Consider the following 17,872-nt stretch of genomic DNA (forward strand, 5'->3'; position numbering starts at 1 on the left):
AATATGGAAGCTGGCGGTCGTGTTGGTGATATGCGTGCTACATCCCTCGCAGCCATTTTGGATAGGGTAATAATGTTGGTCTCCATCTCCTCGGGGCCGGGAGTGATATTCGTGATGACTGGCTCATCATCATTATCCTGCTGTTCTACATCGACCTCCATAAGTCTAAGGCTTTCTGGAACCTTCCTTTTCCCTAGCCTGGTCTTGGGATGTGTCTCCCTCTCATGCTCAGGTTGTTGTCGCTCCCAAGTGACATCTAGATCATCAGAAGGGATCCTTGGCGAAGAACTCGATGGACTAACCCTCCTTTTCCTTGCTGGGGATTTGGAAGACAATGGATCTCCTGAATGAGTGGCTTCCTCTTCTTTTTCCTCTGCATTAGGCTCAATTTCCTGAACTGCCACTACTTCGGGAGGAACAACAACTACTATTGGGAGCGGTGGTTGCGGCTGTTGTTGTTGACCACTTATCTGCTGTGTTCCCTCCTGCATTGATTGTGTACTACTTTGAGATAGCGATAAGTTTAGGTCAGGCTCAGCATCACTGCTTTCCACCATTAGGCTGGCTACCTCTTCTACACTCATCTGCTTGGGCCTGGGTTGGTAGGTTGGGCCCACTGATGCGGAGTTGCTGCCCCCAGCTTGGCCCCCGGACACCGCTGCTGGAGGCGTCATTTTTGGTGTCCCAAAAAAGGTTTTGGGCGGCACACCACACTTAAGTGACACTTCCTTCTTCTTCTGTTCCTTCTTCTCAATAGCAATTTTTTTGGTACTGGAGGACCTGCTTTCTTTGGGGGCATCTTCTTCAGATGTCAGCAGTACTCAGTTGCACAAGTTGCAGAGATGGCTGGTCAGGTCACTCACACGTCACGTCGTGTACAGCAGCAGGATGTCTGTCTGGCACCACAACGGGCAATGATGATACACCTCCTCCTCAGTCTTTTGTGCACCTAAAAGCAAAAAAGCCAGAAGAACATCAGTCAAAAAATAGTACAATCAAACTAATATAATATATAACTTCTTAGTGTGTGGTCACAATTATTACATTTTAGTAAGTCAGTGAACAACAACAGTGTAGCCATTTATATGACTTTGACAACAAGGCCAGGGCTTTCCTGCGTACACTCAGGAAGAATAAGAATAGCAAAGAACAAAAACATAAATGTAGTGGAGCCTGTTTGCCCTAAATGTGTGCATCACATGGGATGGATGCAGCATCAGGGAGCAACAACAACACATACACAAAAAAGGCATCTATTTAACACACCCAAAAAGTGAAATATACCCCAGAAAAAAACACATTTTGCAATTCAATTCAAAGCCATCCATGCCATACATGATGTTAAAATTCAACAGACAACACAAAAACAGTTGTTTAACTTTCATGCACCCATGATAATTGATGAGTAGTACCTCTGGGCCTACTGGCAGACTAGGCCACAAGCTTGGAGGCCTATGGCAAAAGCACAGTGGCTGATCCCACAAAATGGCCGCCACCACATGGCCAGGCCACCTACAAAAACTAGAAAAGGAATACAAGACAGATAATGCAGTCCTATGGCAAAAGCACAATGCCTGGCTTCACAAAATGGCCGCCACCCACATGGTCAGGCCACCCACCACAATAACAAGAAAGTGAATACAAAGGACAGGAATAGGAAGTTGGAGTCACTGGGGAACTTCCTTCCTCTTTTAAAAAATTGTAAAAAGAATAAAAATGACTCAATGCTCCAAAAACGGATGTATGACGTTACAACGCACACTTTTACAACGCATGCACTTACAACGCATTTTTTACAACGCATAATCCATTACAACGCATGACATTACAACGCATGACACTACAACGCATTTTTAAAAACTACCTTTACAACGCATTTCCATTACAACGCATACTACCTTTACAACGCATACCATTACAACGCATAATATTAAATTGCATTTAAGGTAAGTATTAGATAGTATAGGGGTAAAAATTACTATTCTAACTCCAGGGGGTGCAACAGTAGGGTAAGTGTTGGATAGTATAGGGGTAAAAATTACTATTCTAACTCCAGGGGGTGCAACAGTGGGGTAAGTGTTGGATAGTATAGGGGTAGAAATTACTATTCTAACTCCAGGGGGTGCAACAGTGGGGTAAGTGTTGGATAGTATAGGGGTAAAAATTACTATTCTAACTCCAGGGGGTGCAACAGTAGGGTAAGTGTTGGATAGTATAGGGGTAAAAATTACTATTCTAACTCCAGGGGGTGCAACAGTAGGGTAAGTGTTGGATAGTATAGGGGTAAAAATTACTATTCTAACTCCAGGGGGTGCAACAGTAGGGTAAGTGTTGGATAGTATAGGGGTAAAAATTACTATTCTAACTCCAGGGGGTGCAACAGTAAGGTAAGTGTTGGATAGTATAGGGGTAAAAATTACTATTCTAACTCCAGGGGGTGCATCAGTAGGGTAAGTGTTGGATAGTATAGGGGTAAAAATTACTATTCTAACTCCAGGGGGTGCAACAGTAGGGTAAGTGTTGGATAGTGTAGTGTAATATTATGCGTTGTAATGGTATGCGTTGTAATGGTAGTATGCGTTGTAATGGAATGCGTTGTAAAGGTAGTTTTTAAAAATGCGTTGTAGTGTCATGCGTTGTAATGTCATGCGTTGTAATGGATTATGCGTTGTAAAAAATGTGTTGTAAAGGTAGTGCGTTGTAAAAGTTGCGTTGTAAAGGTTGTTCCCCTCCAAAAACTACAGACAAATGACAACCTAAGGAGTTTTTTTAGCAAAATGAACAAAATCATCATTTTCGAGAAGGTTTTATGTTGCTCGCGAGATATTGTTCACCAGATTGCAAATTCTGCGTGTTCGGCATCGCGAACTGTACAAAAAGTCGTTATCGCGTGCGCGAACACGCATATTGAGCGCGCGAAGAAGACAAAAACTGTATGTCTGCGTTGTCGCGCTGTGCAGAGTTGCCAAAACAACGCGAGCTGTACTCCTAGATTTACCTACTGGCTGAAAAGCCCTATTTAATTAACACACACCCAAAAACTGAAATTCCACTACAAAAACCACATTTTCCAATTCAATTCAATGCCATCCATGATGTTAAAATTCAACACAGAAACAGTTTTTATGCACCCATGATTTGATGATGACTACCTCTGGGCCTACTGGCAGACTAGGCCACAAGCTTGGAACTGAAGCCTATGGCAAAAGCAAACACACTGCCTGGATGGCTCCACAAAATGGCCGCTAGCCACCCACAACAAAAATAAATGGAAGACAGACAATGCAAGCCTATGCCAAAAGCACACTGCCTGTCTTCACAAAATGGCCGCCACCCACATGACCAGGCCACAACAACAACAAGCATAAGCCAAGAGGAACAAAAAGCACACTAATAAACTACCACCACAAAATGGCCCCAAGCCACATGGTCACTCACAGTCACAACAGGCCATGGAAAACAATTAACTGAAGCAGGCCTATATATGACCAGACAAAGGAGGCCTGCAAAACAACACAGCTTTAATACAAAAATGCAAGAACGAAAATCAACAGGGCTACGAAAGGATTGGAAAGTTACACATCAAGCACACACACACATCCAACAAAGGTATTTAACACACACACACAAACAGTGAAATACACCACAACCACATTTACCAATTCAATCCTATGCCATCCATGCCCTACATGATGTTTAAATTCAACAGACACCACAGAAACACAACTAGGCCCCTACTGAAAGTACAGGCCACCCACAACAATAATTTTTAAAAACGATGAAAATCCCAGAAAACTGTAGGTACACACAAGCCCCAAATCAAACAAACATGTACACCAATTCTCCAACTTACTTGTAAAATGAAATCTCAAATCCAAAAGTCCTCAAATAAATCCAATCCAATGATATGATGCAGCAGACAGACACAAAAAGTGATCCTTCCAGCTCCAAATCCAAATGAAAGTTAACAGCACATGGACAAAGCACTGGGAGGAGCCTGCTGGACAGGAACAGGAAGTTGGAGACTCAGGGCACTTCCTTCCTCTTGAAAAAAAGAGTTTAAAAAAAAAGGACTCCTTGCACAAAAGACTACAGCCAAATCACAATCTGAGGAGTTTTTCTGAACAAAATGATCATTTTCAAGAAGGTTTTATCGTGCTCAAGAGATATTCTTTGCCAGATTGTAGTTTCTGCGTGTTCGGGATCGCGATCTTACCAACACACTGCCGCCGGAAGGAAGATATCACGTCCGAATGACGTGTTCGCGTTCGCACAGTCTCGCGGGATCATGCGGCCGGATTCCAAATCTCGTGGCACACGCGAATGGATAGAAAATCGAGTCGGCGAACGCAGAATCACGGTAAGTCGTTACCGTGCCCGCGAGAACGCATATTGAGCGCGCGAGGAAGAAAAACAACTACGCCACGCTGTAGATTGCGTAGTATTTGGCAACTTCGCGCTCTACGCGAATCGCGAAGTTACCGAAACTTCGCAAACTCCGCGAGCGGAGCGTAGTTCGCCGCCCAGGCTTATTGCACACTTCTAAAGAAATGAGTCACAATGGTGACTTGAACAGAGAGGATTGGTCCAGCAACCACAGGAAGGTGGGAATGGGTTAAAGGTACCCCTTAACTGTGCCCAAAGCAAAGCCTTGCTGGTAGAAGAATAAAACAAACAGCAGAACTTCAGACAAGGGTGCAAACAAAGAATCAACAAATTTGGATACGCACCAAGGCATAAACTTGTCCCATTGGCAGACATAAATCGTTTACGTGGAGGGACACCTGACTGGCAAGATAACATCACACATTGGAGGTCGAATACTCTCAGCTGTCACCGTTCAATTGCCAGGCATGTTGATGGAGAGTGTGCAGGTTTGGGTGTAGATCCTTGACTGCTGCTGTGACAGCAGACTAGAAGTGACAGACTGATCTGAGGACAAATTCTCATGCTCAGGAGATTGAGAAACTAGACTCTCCTTGACTAATTCGGGGCAACCAAGATGACTTTGGCCCAGTCATTCTTGATTTTCCTTGGAACTCTAGACAGTTGTGGCATCAGTGGAAAAGTATACAGGCGTCCTGAGCTCCCCTCACGATGAAATACTTCTCTGAGCGAGAACCGCCTTGGGAACTCAGAAGTGCTGTCATTGTGCATTCTCCACATTAGTGAATAGATCTAACCAAAGTTCTCCTTAATCTTTGAAGAGACCTTGCACCACCTTCACATTCGTGATGTGCGAGGCACCAATGGCTTAGGGGCATATTATAAAGACAGGAGATAAAATTATCGCCGCTTTAGCTGCAGCAAACTGCAGCTAAAACGGCGATAATGGGCTTGATAATATGCTCTATAGGATTCCAATTGAAGCTCAGGTGAGATGTCCTTCACATCTAACATGGGCTTCAATTGGAATTCCATAGAGCATATTATCAAGCCCATTATCGCCGTTCTAGCGAAAGTTTTCTGCCGCTAAAGCTGCGATAATTTTATCGCCTGTCTTGATAATATGCCCCTTAGTTTGTCTGCTCTGGCATTCAGCAAGCCTGCCAGTTGTTGAACCCCCAGGAATATGTCATGATGTTCCAGCCATCTCTGGAGACGCAAGGCCTTTTGACACAGAGTCCATAAACCGCCTCTGCCCTAATCGTTGCAATACCATATGGCGTTGGTGTTGTCCATGAACACTTGAACTAGCCTTCCTTGATAGGAGGAAGAAAGGCTTTCAATGCCAGGTGAATCGCTCTTAGTTCCAATAGGGTGATGTGCAGACTCTGCTGGAGACCAGAGCCCTCTGATTTCCACCTCTCTCAGATGGCTGACCCAGCCCTGAAAGTGATGCATCTGTCACCACTGTGAGCTCTGGGTGACAAAGGGAAAGGGGTCTGCCATTTACCTAATCATGGTCTGTGAGCCACCACTGCAGAATGTTTGCAGTCCCTTTCAATAGCTGGACAAGATCGGAGAGATTCCCCTTATGCTGTCCCTACTGGGTCTGTAAATCACACTGCGAAGCCCGCATGTGCCAACGGGCATCTTTTACCAAAAGGATTCAGGAGTTGATGAGGCCCAGCAGCCTCAGAGTCAGTGTCACTGAAATTCAGGACAGAGGCTGAAACATCAGAATCATAGCCAAAATATCCTGGGCTCGCTGTTCCGGAGGAAAAGCCCAAAACTGCACTATATCCAGAACAGCTCCAATGAAAGTAAGCATCTGGGAGGAAGTCAGGTTTTACTTTGGTACGTTTCTAGTGAACCCAAGCAAATGCAGGAGGCTCACCATAGTCTGGAGGTGGGAGACGACTGCCTGGGGCAATCCTGCTTTTAACAGCCAACTGTTGAAGTAGGGGAGGACTGGAACCCCTGACCTCAGAAGATGTGCTGCAACCACCACTATCACCTTGGTTTACACATTAGGGGCGCTGATAATGCGAAAGGGGAGACCTACTGTGATCTGCACGTAACCATTGTGGGCAAGCAGGACAGAGATATGGAAGTAAGTGCCCTGCAAATTCAATGCTACAATCCACTCTCCAAAGTAGAGGTAAGATAAGACAATGAGCCAAGGTGAGCATCTTGAATTTTTCCTTCTTCAGGAAGTAGTTGAGAAGGTGTAGGTTTAATATGGGACGGAGGTCTCTGTTCTTTTTCTGCACCAGAAAGTAGTAGGGATAGCAACCACAACCTACTTCTGATGCTGGTACGCTCTTGATGGCTCCTTTGGTCAAAAGGGCCAATACTTTCAGTGGCAAAAGCAAAAGCTGGTCCTCCTTCAGTTGATCAGTGGACGGTGGCAAAGGTGGCGGGGTCTGTTGGAATGGGAGGGCGTAGCCCCGCTGTACAATTTGAAGCACCCACTTGTCTGAAGTTATTTCTCACCACTGGTAAAGGTGGCACCGAATCCTGCCTCCAACTGAGTGCTCATTTTGGAATGAGGGCAAACTAAAGAGTCTTCTGAGTTGTGGTTGGCAGGGGGAGGGGCATTGGTTCGACCTCTGGCTTTCCCACAAGGTCTGTGGGAGCTGCGTCTGTGGCCATGAAAGAACTATGATGCCTGCTGGCCTTGGTGGCTAGTGGGGAATAGACGCGGCTGATAGCCCCTACTATAGCCATGGGAGGGGCAGATTGCCGCTGTTGTAGAGACATAGTAACCCCAATTACCTAGCAGCACCCCTACTGTCTTTAAACCTTTCCTGAGTTGAATCCTCCTTGTCTCTGAAGAGGCGAGTCCCAAAGAAGGACATGCGGGAGGCTTGGCATCCACCGAAAAGCTAGTATTTCTCAGCCAGGTGTTGAGTTGAAGCACCACCTTTGAAGCAATGGCTCTACCCAGGAACTCTGTTGTGCATATTTCGCATTGAATTGCAAAGTTTGCTGCATCCTTCCCATCAGCAATAGCTTGGGAGAGTATGGCCCGGGCCTCATTCAGGACCATAGAGAGCACCTACGCAACCATATTCCAACAGTCTGTTGGAAGGACCACAGAAGCCCTCTGGACCACCACCGTGAATGAAGCCTCTTCCTCCGCTGTTACTGCGGGAGGAAAGAGGAGTCCTGTGTCTGGCGAGGTGTCCAGACCACAGTGTCAGCCAAATCCTTGTGCCAGGTGTCATTGGCTATGGACTCTGCTAGGGTGCCAGAAAGTCATAAGGGTACTCGGATTCCCCCCATTTATGTTCCTCAGTGGGTCCTTCATGGAAATATGGCTGAAGCCGACGTTGTGCTACGCCAGATGGCTCCGTATAGGGAATCACTATTGGTTCGGTGCTGCTGCTGGGCATTGGCATCATTGCGAATTAGAGGCCACTGGAACCGTCCCTGAAGGAGGTCATGAAGTTGCGGATAGAGCCAATCTGGACTCACCAATGGATCGTGAAGGGCGACTTGTGTCGAAGGTGGACCCACAGCAGAGCTCAATTCGAAGAACCCTCCTGAACCCATGGGACCCGAAGGTGCCCCAGAGGGGTCCATCCACCCAAATTGGAGGCTCATGGCTTCATAGAATTAATGGAGTTGGGTGGGGGTCACTCTGGCTCTGGGAAACTCAGGTAAATGTGGAGCGGGCCCAGTGTCAGATGCCAGCTGCATAGGAACAACCTGTGAGGGGGCCTGGATTTGTGGCGTTGTTCCTTTGTGTTGTCCAAAGAGTGGGAGCGATGCAGTATGTCAATGAGTGCTTTGACTTCTTTAACTTCTTATCAGACTTATCAGAAGAAGTCCTGGAGCGCTACAAGGATCAACAAGAGTGACTCTGGGAGCCTTCCCATGACCTCCCCGGTGAACGGAACCTGGAGCTGCGTAGAGTTGCATGGTGAGCAGCCAAGAGCTTTATGGCCGACTTGAGAAGGGCCTTGGTGTTCATGGTTGGCACCAAATGGGGGTCTGTCAGCGACATTTTCAATGACAGGCTCCACAAGACAAGACAACACACCTGCTCCTCTGTGGCCATCATAGTGCACGACTTGGAAACACTTCCCACATATGGTCAAAAAACAAAGACAACACAATCTGCTAAACTGACGGGCGCATTTTACAGTGCATCTACTACTACTCCTCCCTGCCATGGTCTGGCCCGGCTCGGCTCTGCCCAAGACTCCCTGGCCCACTCACTCACCATAAAAAATTATAATATTGTTTATAATCATTTTATTTTTCACTGACTGACTCAGTGGGGTGACGCTCCTCTGCCATTACGTAGCCCTGCAACCAACCCAGTGTTAATACTGCAGAATGATTCTATCTCTTACCTTAAATAATCAACAATTTGACCATGTATAAGATACTAGAGTTCAAGGGCTACATTCTCCTTGAGTTTGCTGGCATGTCACCTGTACATAATTTAACTGGTGAGTTATCAAAGAGTCCAAGCGCCAGTATCTGAATCTCCAAAACTAAATGTATCTCAGGTACTGCTAACAATATGAACATAAAACTCAATTATACAGGAGTTAATTCTACCAGATGCCACTCATTCCCAATTAGAAAGCACAGTGGGTCGAATAGAGCAACCACCCATTGCTACCCAAACCCAAAGTGTCCAAATCAGGTCACATTTCCACATTAAAGTTTCCATCCCCCACAATCTGCCCCAACAGGAGTGTACCATCAAAGACACAAGTGTATGAAATTTGGCAGCAAATAACTGGAGTGGAATCTAAATGGTCAGGATGGTCTATGCCTAAACCCAAAGCATTCCAGCCACCATGATGTGCTTGTGGTGCTTTTCTGTGTCTGTGCATTTTATGAGTAAATGAAAGCTCCTTTTGGAAACATCTTGCTACCTCCTTAAATGTTTGATGAATTTTGCCTACAGGAAAATAGAGAAGGCATACCGAGCCAAAAAATACAGTTTGTGTTCAACAATTGTCTTTGACTCTTGGTAGCTCCGTTCAATATGATAGGACACCTCCCCCAAACCATTGAAAGAAGATCCAGTACACCTAGTAAGCTCAGCCTGTACAACTCACAAGTACCAGCAAGGTCTGCAAAATTATCCTGAACCCCAAGACTGTCACAAGATTACACATATATCCTTTTTAACAAAATAGACCACCACAGTCAGGAAAGCTACACTGAGAGCCTGCGCAAAAGAATAGATTGCAGACAAACACAACAAACCTCCAATAAACAGGACCATAACATGAAAGAGCCATTATTTTCCAGGATCTGGTCAAATCTTAGAGACAGTCCCAGGAATTTATAACTGCTGGTTCTCCTATTCCAAGCTCTTGGCCAGCGCATCAAAGTCAGCTGTCTCGGGTGTTTTGTGGCTAAGAGTGTCCTATTTTCTTAAGAGCGTTGAACAGATCTGTGTGGAGGGATGGTCGGAAATAAGGCTTAGGGGGCTTTTTCAGTTTGACTTTTAAGGAGTACACCGGAGTCACATAACTGTCTCGGTCCTCGAGTATCAGGTAAACTAAGAATCCCAACAAAAATACTCTTTTCATCAGGTTATGCGACATTCTATCTCTGGAGACTGTTGAGCTTTGTGATAACGTCTTCTTTAACAACATCTTCTTTTCTTCTTAGGTCCGATAAAGTGGAGCCACTTACACCCCTCGAAAAACAGGAGAATACCCAGGTAAGTGTTGTAAGAATAAAATCAATAGGCAGCAGCTTTATAAAAATAGGGAGGTAGTTCCCTCTATTGGTCCTACGGTATCTCACAATGACCCGGAGTCCTATTCTTGTTGTGTCCCATGCTCCCGTTACCAGTGTACAGTGATTCTTTCTTTCTGTCCGTGCCTTTAACTTTCCCTTGGGGCTCTTTCAGGTCCGGATGGCCCCTTTACCTCCCTGGTTCTCATCAACCCAGTGCCTAGGCCCCTACACTTGATCTGGCATGAGGAGTAAAGCACATCAGAACTAGCCCATCAAAACTAACATCCTGCAGAAATTCCTCATGGTCGTCATCTCAGTATCTCAGAGGAATAGTGTAGCATACACATAAATACCATGACATAGGCCTTCCCATGAGACCCCACCACCCGTTTTGTCTCCAAAGGTGCTCTTTTTGCGTTCACTCACCTCAGTACTCACAACTCTCCTGAGTTGTGGCGGGTGTGTCCTCGTTGGTCAGTGGCAACCAAAAGTCTTCCAATCAGTCCTCTTCCTCCTCTGCCTCCTCACTCATTGTGTCTGCATGACTTTTTCCCAAGTTGGCATTTGGGGTTAAGTTTATTCCTTGTTCAGCCCAGCCGGATGGTTTCAGGAGGCGGATTTCCTGTGAGGTCTCCTCATTTCCCTCTCTACGGTTCAGCATCTTTCCTTGGTCCTCTGCGCCTCCCTAATGTTACCGAGTTCCTGTGTCCTCGTTTTGTGTCTCTTGTCCATCTTTTCTCCTTCTGTGTGCGGTAGTCCTTTGTTAGTGTTTTAGGTTTTGTCTGTCCTCATCTTCTTCCCTCCCTTTTCCATAAGTCTGGTCTTTTGTCTATTTCTAGGTTTTCCTGCTTGCCGGGAGTTAGCTCTATGGAAACCTCATTTGGTGACACAGTAAGGATGGGTACCGGTCCCCTGCCTCCTCACATCTCCCCTTCCTTACTTTCTTGCATGGAAGAAATCCATCACTAGGATATCGTGAAAAATAAAAACATTGTTTCCCTCTTCTGTGATAGGTTTGGAGCCGGAAGGATTATAGAGACAGAAACCACCTCAGCACTCTAGAGTTATTACCCTTGTTTTGGGACATCCACTCTAAAGGGGCATGATCAGTATATAGGTCAAATTATCACCCTTCTAGGCAATATCGAAGGACCTAAATGGCCCATTTGACACCTACTCGTTCTTTCTCAATTGTAGCATAATTATATTCTCTGGGAAAGAATTTTCAGCTTATATACACAATGGGTTTTTCTACCTCAGTTGCTTCCCATTGAGATAGAATGGCTCCTAGGAGGCATCTGTTTGTAAGATACATTTCTTGGTGAATTCTGGGATTTGCAACACAGATCTAAAGGTTATGGCTGTTTTCAATGGCTTAAGAGAATTCAAGACCCTTGAAGACGGAGTTCTAATCTCTCTTTCTGCTTCCAGGGTTTGTTTTAGTAAATCGGTTAGGGGTAGACCAGTAGGAGAAACTTGGAATGAATCTACGGTAGTATCCTTCAAGACTGTGGAAAGCCCTTAAGTCTCTCTTCATTTTGGGGAATGGCACCTGCATAATGGGCGCTACCTTCTCCGCTTAGAGCTGGATGAGTTATTTTCCCAACAAATACCAAACATTTACTTGTTTAGCTGCTAATTGGCTCTTCTTTGGATTGACTCTAAGTCCTACATTTTGCAGTCTGTACGACTGCCATAAAGTTACCTGCATGTTCTTCCCATAAATGGCTGTCTAATGGCTGTTCTAACCTTCTGTTCTTCCCGCTGCTGCGTCCCCGCCCCCCTGCTCGCCCATTTGCCGCCCGCTCCCGCCTCCCAGCTGCTCCTCCCTCCCACCTTCCCTTATATGGCGGCCGCGCCGCTGGCGCGCCGACGCTCACCTAAGGCAAGCTTGTCTGTGCCCGTCTGCTTGGACCGTGCCCAGCGCCAGACGCCTGGCACCCGCGAATGCCACGACACCCGACGCCGCTACGACGCCAACACCCTCCACGCACTCAACACCAGACGACCACACACCTGCTTCCTGGCCGCCCCGAAGCACACCAAAGGACCCTTCTCCTGCCGGAGCTGCAGCTTCACCAGCCTCCGAGCCGCCAAACCGCCCACCGTGACAGGACGCAACCACCTCAGATGCATACTACTGAACACCCACTCCGCACGCAAACACGCCGTCGAACTCTGGGACCTGCTCGACACATCCTCCCCGGACGTCGCCTTCCTGACAGAGACCTGGATAAACGCCTCCTCGGCACCCGACATCGCCATAGCCATCCCGAACGGCAACAAGATCACCCGCAGGGACCGCACCAATGGAGTAGGAGGTGGAATCGCCATCATCCACAAGAACACCCTCAGGGTCTTGACCAGCACTGACGACACCCTCAGCACCGCCGAACACCTGCACTTCCAGATCCACACCAATCCCAACACCACCCTCAGAGGAACTCTCGTCTACAGACCCCCCGGACCCCGACCTCAGTTCAGCAACTCCATCGCCGACTTCGTCAGCACGCACGCCCTTGCCTCCACAGACTACATCCTCCTCGGAGACCTGAACTTCCACCTCAAGAACAACAACGACACCAACTCCACCACCCTGATTTACAACCTTGCCAACCTCGGACTCAGACAGTTTGTCACAACGCCCACCCACTCCGCCGGCCACACGCTTGATCCCATCTTCTCCACAAGCTCCCACGTCACCTTCAGCCACACCACTGAACTCCACTGGACCAACCATCGCTGCATCCACTTCACCTTCCAGAAACCCACCACGCACCACCGCACCCAACAGATCCCCGCCGCAGCTGGTGAAAAATCACCGAAGACCAGCTAAACACCACTCTCGCCCTAAGCCCACCCGCCGACCCCACCGACGCCGACACCCACGCCCGTAACCTCAGACTCTGGATCGACAACTGCGCCAACACTCACGCCCAATCAAGAAACCCTCCAACAGACACACTAACAAGAAAGCCAGCTGGTTCACCGCGGACCTCCAGGCCTCCAAGCAAACCTGCCGTACACTAGAGAAATGGCACCGCGAACAGACATCAGACAGCTACGCAGCCCACAAGAACGCCATCCGCAGACACCATCACCTCATCAGATCCGCCAAAAGGGCCTCCTTCAAGGACCAACTCGACAACAACGCGCACAACAGCAAAGAGCTCTTCAACATCATGAAGGAACTCTCCAACCCCAGCTCCAACACCAACGACATCCCGCCATCACAAGACCTGTGCGACTCCCTTGCCACCTTCTTCCATCGCAAGATCGCAGACATTCACGACAGCTTCAACAACCTGACCACCCCAACATCCACCGACACCTCAGACCCCGTGGCCACCACCCACATCGATCCCCTACTCACCTGGACCAACATAAACGACGACGACACCATCAAAATCATGAACACCTTCCACTCCGGCACTCCATCAGACCCATACCCACACCACATCTTCAACAAAGCTAGCGCCACCATCGCACCCCATCTCCGCAAGGCCAACGTGTCCTTCGAGACTGCAACCTTCCCAGAGAGCTGGAAGCACACCGACATCAAAGCCTTACTGAAGAAACCCAAGGCGGATCCAAGGGACTTCAATAACTTCCGGCCCATCTCCCTGCTCCCGTTCCCGGCGAAGATCATCGAGAAGACCGTCAACAGACAGCTGACCCGTTACCCGAGGAGAACAACATCCTGGACTCGTCCCAGTCCGGGTTCCGCAGCAACCACAACACCGAGACTGCCCTCATCGCCGCCTCCGATGACATCAGGGTCCTGCTGGACAACGGCGAAACCACAGCCCTCATCCTCCTGGACCTATCAGCCGCCTTCGACACTGTCTGCCACCGCACCCTGCACACACGCCTCCACAACACAGGGATCCGGGACAAGGCTCTAGAATAGACCCCCTCCTTCCTCTCTGGCAGAACCCAGAGCGTCCGCTTCCCCCCTTTCCGTTCCGAAGCCTCCGAGATCATCTGCGGCGTACCCCAAAGATCATCCCTCAGCCCGACACTGTTCAACGTCTACATGGCACCGCTCGCCCACGTAGCCCGACTGCACGACCTCAACATCATCTCCTACGCCGACGACACCCTGATGATCCTCTTCCTCACCAAGGACCCCCTCACAGCCAAAACCAACCTCCAAGAAGGAATGAAAGCCATCACCGAGTGGAGGATGAACAGTCGTCTGAAGCTGAACTCGGACAAGACAGAGGTCCACATCCACGGCTCCACCCCCTCAGCCTGGGATGACTCCTGGTGGCCGTCTGCACTGGGAGCAGCACCAACACCCACCGACCACGCACGCAACCTGGGGTTTCTCCTCAACTCAACACTCTCCATGACCAAGCAAATCAACGGCGTTTCAGCCTCCTGCTTCAACACCCTCAACATGCTCCGCAAGATCTACAGGTGGATCCCCACCTAAACAAGAAGAACGGTCACCCAGGCCCTCGTGAGCAGCAGGCTGGACTACGGAAACGCCCTCTACGTAGGAGCCTCAGCCAAACTCCTGAAACGACTACAACGCATACAGAACGCCTCTGCTCGCCTGATCCTCGATATCCCGCCCCACAGCCACATCACACCACACCTGAGAGACCTGCACTGGCTTCCCGTCAACAAGAGGATCACCTTCAAGCTCCTCACCCATGCACACAAGGCACTCCACAATACCGGACCGGCATACCCTAACAGACAACTCACCTTCTACACCTCGAACCAACCGCTCTGTTCCGCCAACCACGCCCTCGCCACCGTCCCCCGCATCCGAAGAGCGGCCACCGGTGGCATATCGTTCTCCCACCTCGCCGCCAAGACCTGGAACACCCTCCCCATCCTTCTACGGCAGACCCAGGACCTACTAACCTTCAGGAGGCTTCTCAAGACCTGGCTATTCGAGCAGTAGCAGCACCCCTCCCCCTCCCCCAGCGCCTTGAGACCCTCAAGGGTGAGTAGTGCCCTTTACAAATGTACTGAGTGATTGATTGGTTGATTGTCAATTAATATGTTGTCTATTTACCTCTGCAAAACCACTGAAGGGAGGTTATTTATGACATATTTTCTGTCCCAGTATGTCCTCAAATTTCCCACTTACAGTGTCCTGTGTTTGGGCCACCAGTGTAAGTGATTCTTTCTTTCTGTCAGTGCCTTTAACTTTCCCTTGGGGTGCTTTCAGGTCTGGATCCCCCCTTACCGCCCTGGTTCTCATCAACCTCATGCCTATGTCCCTACACGTGATCTGACACATCAGAAATAGCCCATCATGACTAACACCTTACAGAAATTCCACACGGTCATCCTCTTAGTATTTATAGCAGAGGATTAGTGAAGCACAAACAGAAATACCATAAAATAGGCCTTCCCATGAGACCCCCGTCCCATTTTTGTCTCCAGTGTTGCTCAGTTCCCGTTCACTCACCCCGGTAGCCACAACTCTCCTGAATTGTGGTGGGCATGTACGTGTTGGTCGTCGCCAACCACCAGTCTTTCCGTTCTCTGGGAAAGAGTTTTCGGCTTATATACACAATGGGTTTTTCTGCCTCATTTGCTTCCCATTGGGGTTGAACGGTTCCTAGGAAGCATCTATTTGTAAGATAAATTTCTTGGTTAAGCCTGAGGTTTGCAACACAGATCCGGAGGTTAGGACTGTTTTCAATGCCTTAAAAGAATTCAAGACCCTCGAAGACAGAGTTCTTAACTCTCTTTCTGCTTCCGGGGTTTGTTTTAGTAAATTGGTTAGAGGTAGACCAGTAGGAGAATCTTGGAATAAATCCACTGTAGTATCCTACAAGACAGAAGAACGCCCTTAAGTCTCTCTTCAGTTTGGGGATTGGCACTTGCATAATGGCTACTACCTTCTCGGCTTAGGGCTGGATGAGTTATTTTCTCAACATGTACAAAAAATTTACTTCTTTAGCTAAATGGCCAGTCCTCTTCCTCCTCCGGCTCCTCACTTCTTGCGTCCCCACTGCTCTTTCCCAAGTCAACAGTTGGGGCCTAAGGTTTCTCCTTGTTCGACCCAGCCGGCTGATTTGCTGAGTTTGATTTCATGCGAGGTCTCCTCACATCCCTCTCAATGGTCCGGAGTCTTTACTTGGCCCTCCATGTCTCCCTCACGTTTCGGAGTTTCTGAGTCCTCCCCTCTGTGTCTCTTGCCTTTCTTTTTTCCTCTTGGCTTCGTCTCTCTCCTCCTGTATGCAATACTCCTTTTTTAGTGTTTTAGGTTTTGTCTGTCCTCGACCTCTTACTTCCCTTTTCCCTAATTCAGTTTTTTTTGTCTATTTCTAGGTTTTTCTCCCTATCAGAAGCTTCCACCATGGAATCCTCATTTGGACTACATGTTATATATAGATACTGGCCCTCTGCTCCCTTTTTTCATGTGAGCCTTTGTGATAGTCTCTTTAACTTCATCTGCAGATGCATATTGTGACTTCAACATAGCTTAAAGGTTTTGCAGCCCAGTCCCGAACCAGTTTGAGTTTCAAAAGATTTTGCTTTTGAATTTAAAAGTTATGTGACATTTGCCATGTACAGAAGAGTGTAATCCACTTTCATTGTCTGCAATTTCTTCTTCACTGCTTCGAACTTGCGGTGCTTCTGAACCACGTGAAGTGGACAGGAATGATGTGATAAGACTTCTTCATTACATGACCCAGGCGATGAGTTGCTTTAAGAATGCTGTATCGATTTCCATACTTGAGAAGCTTGGCAATAATGGGACATGTATGTGGTCCCAGGTGGATTTTCAGTATCAGCTTCAGGTGGGCCTGCTCTGCAACAAAATACATAAATAAATTCTGGGGAGATACGTGCTAAAACAGTCTTTCATCAACTACTCAGAAGAGGGGCCCAGCAGAGCTTTTCCAGAATACGGAGTTGTCATATCAGGCCCACCACATGGCAACCTTGATTGTGCCTTTAAGTTCTTTGAGGTGCCCACAAGTTGATTTATAGATGCCTTGACCTCATTGACAGCATCTTCAAGCTCATCTTTAAGGATTCCTTCAACCATGTTGTGGAGTTCCCGACAAAGGAGTGCTACCTCAACTCTGACCTCTGTAATCATCCTACTCCAGAGATGTGCAAATTACTTTCAGGATCATTTCTCCTTTGGATCTCCGTTCTAGTCAGCTTAAGGTGCCACTACCCACTTTGCTGATGCAATCACCATAGCAACCTGTCTAGCCATTCCTGGCTTCTCAAGGCCCACTTTGTTTATCTTGGCATGATGATCCTAGATCAGAGTTCAATTACAAGAGGGAGTAGATCGCCTGTACTGTTGCACCGCACTTTATCTCACTTGCACTTGCATGACTGCAACACAGCTCTTTGTGAGTGACTGTTCTAAATCACCTCTGCCTATCCTAATCTAGGTGTTTGTAAGATATCTACTACTAGATCAGAATGTTAGGCCCTTCTGCCAGACTCCACACCAACCCTCAATGAAAAACATCATGGTCCAAACCTAGCCTTTTCCGGATCCTACATAAGTCTCACACTCTCTCTAATTTGTTTGAATAGAAGGGGATTGAGTGCATCACCCAATCGATGGCTTTGGAGTGTTGGAGTGTAGCATTATACATTCTTCAGCATCCTAAACTGATGGTGGTGGTTTTTAGACAATGTAGACCACCACCAATGCCAGAAAAGAAGCAGCCTCAGGCTGTGTTGACACCCCACTCAGTTCTGCGTGAATGCAGAACATGTGGGTCCTCATGCCACCTAAATCCATTGTGCTCCAGGTGGTGATATATCCCTG

The sequence above is a fragment of the Triturus cristatus genome, chromosome 4_1 (assembly GCF_964204655.1).
Source record: "Triturus cristatus chromosome 4_1, aTriCri1.1, whole genome shotgun sequence".
NCBI classification, from domain to species: Eukaryota; Metazoa; Chordata; class Amphibia; order Caudata; family Salamandridae; genus Triturus; species Triturus cristatus.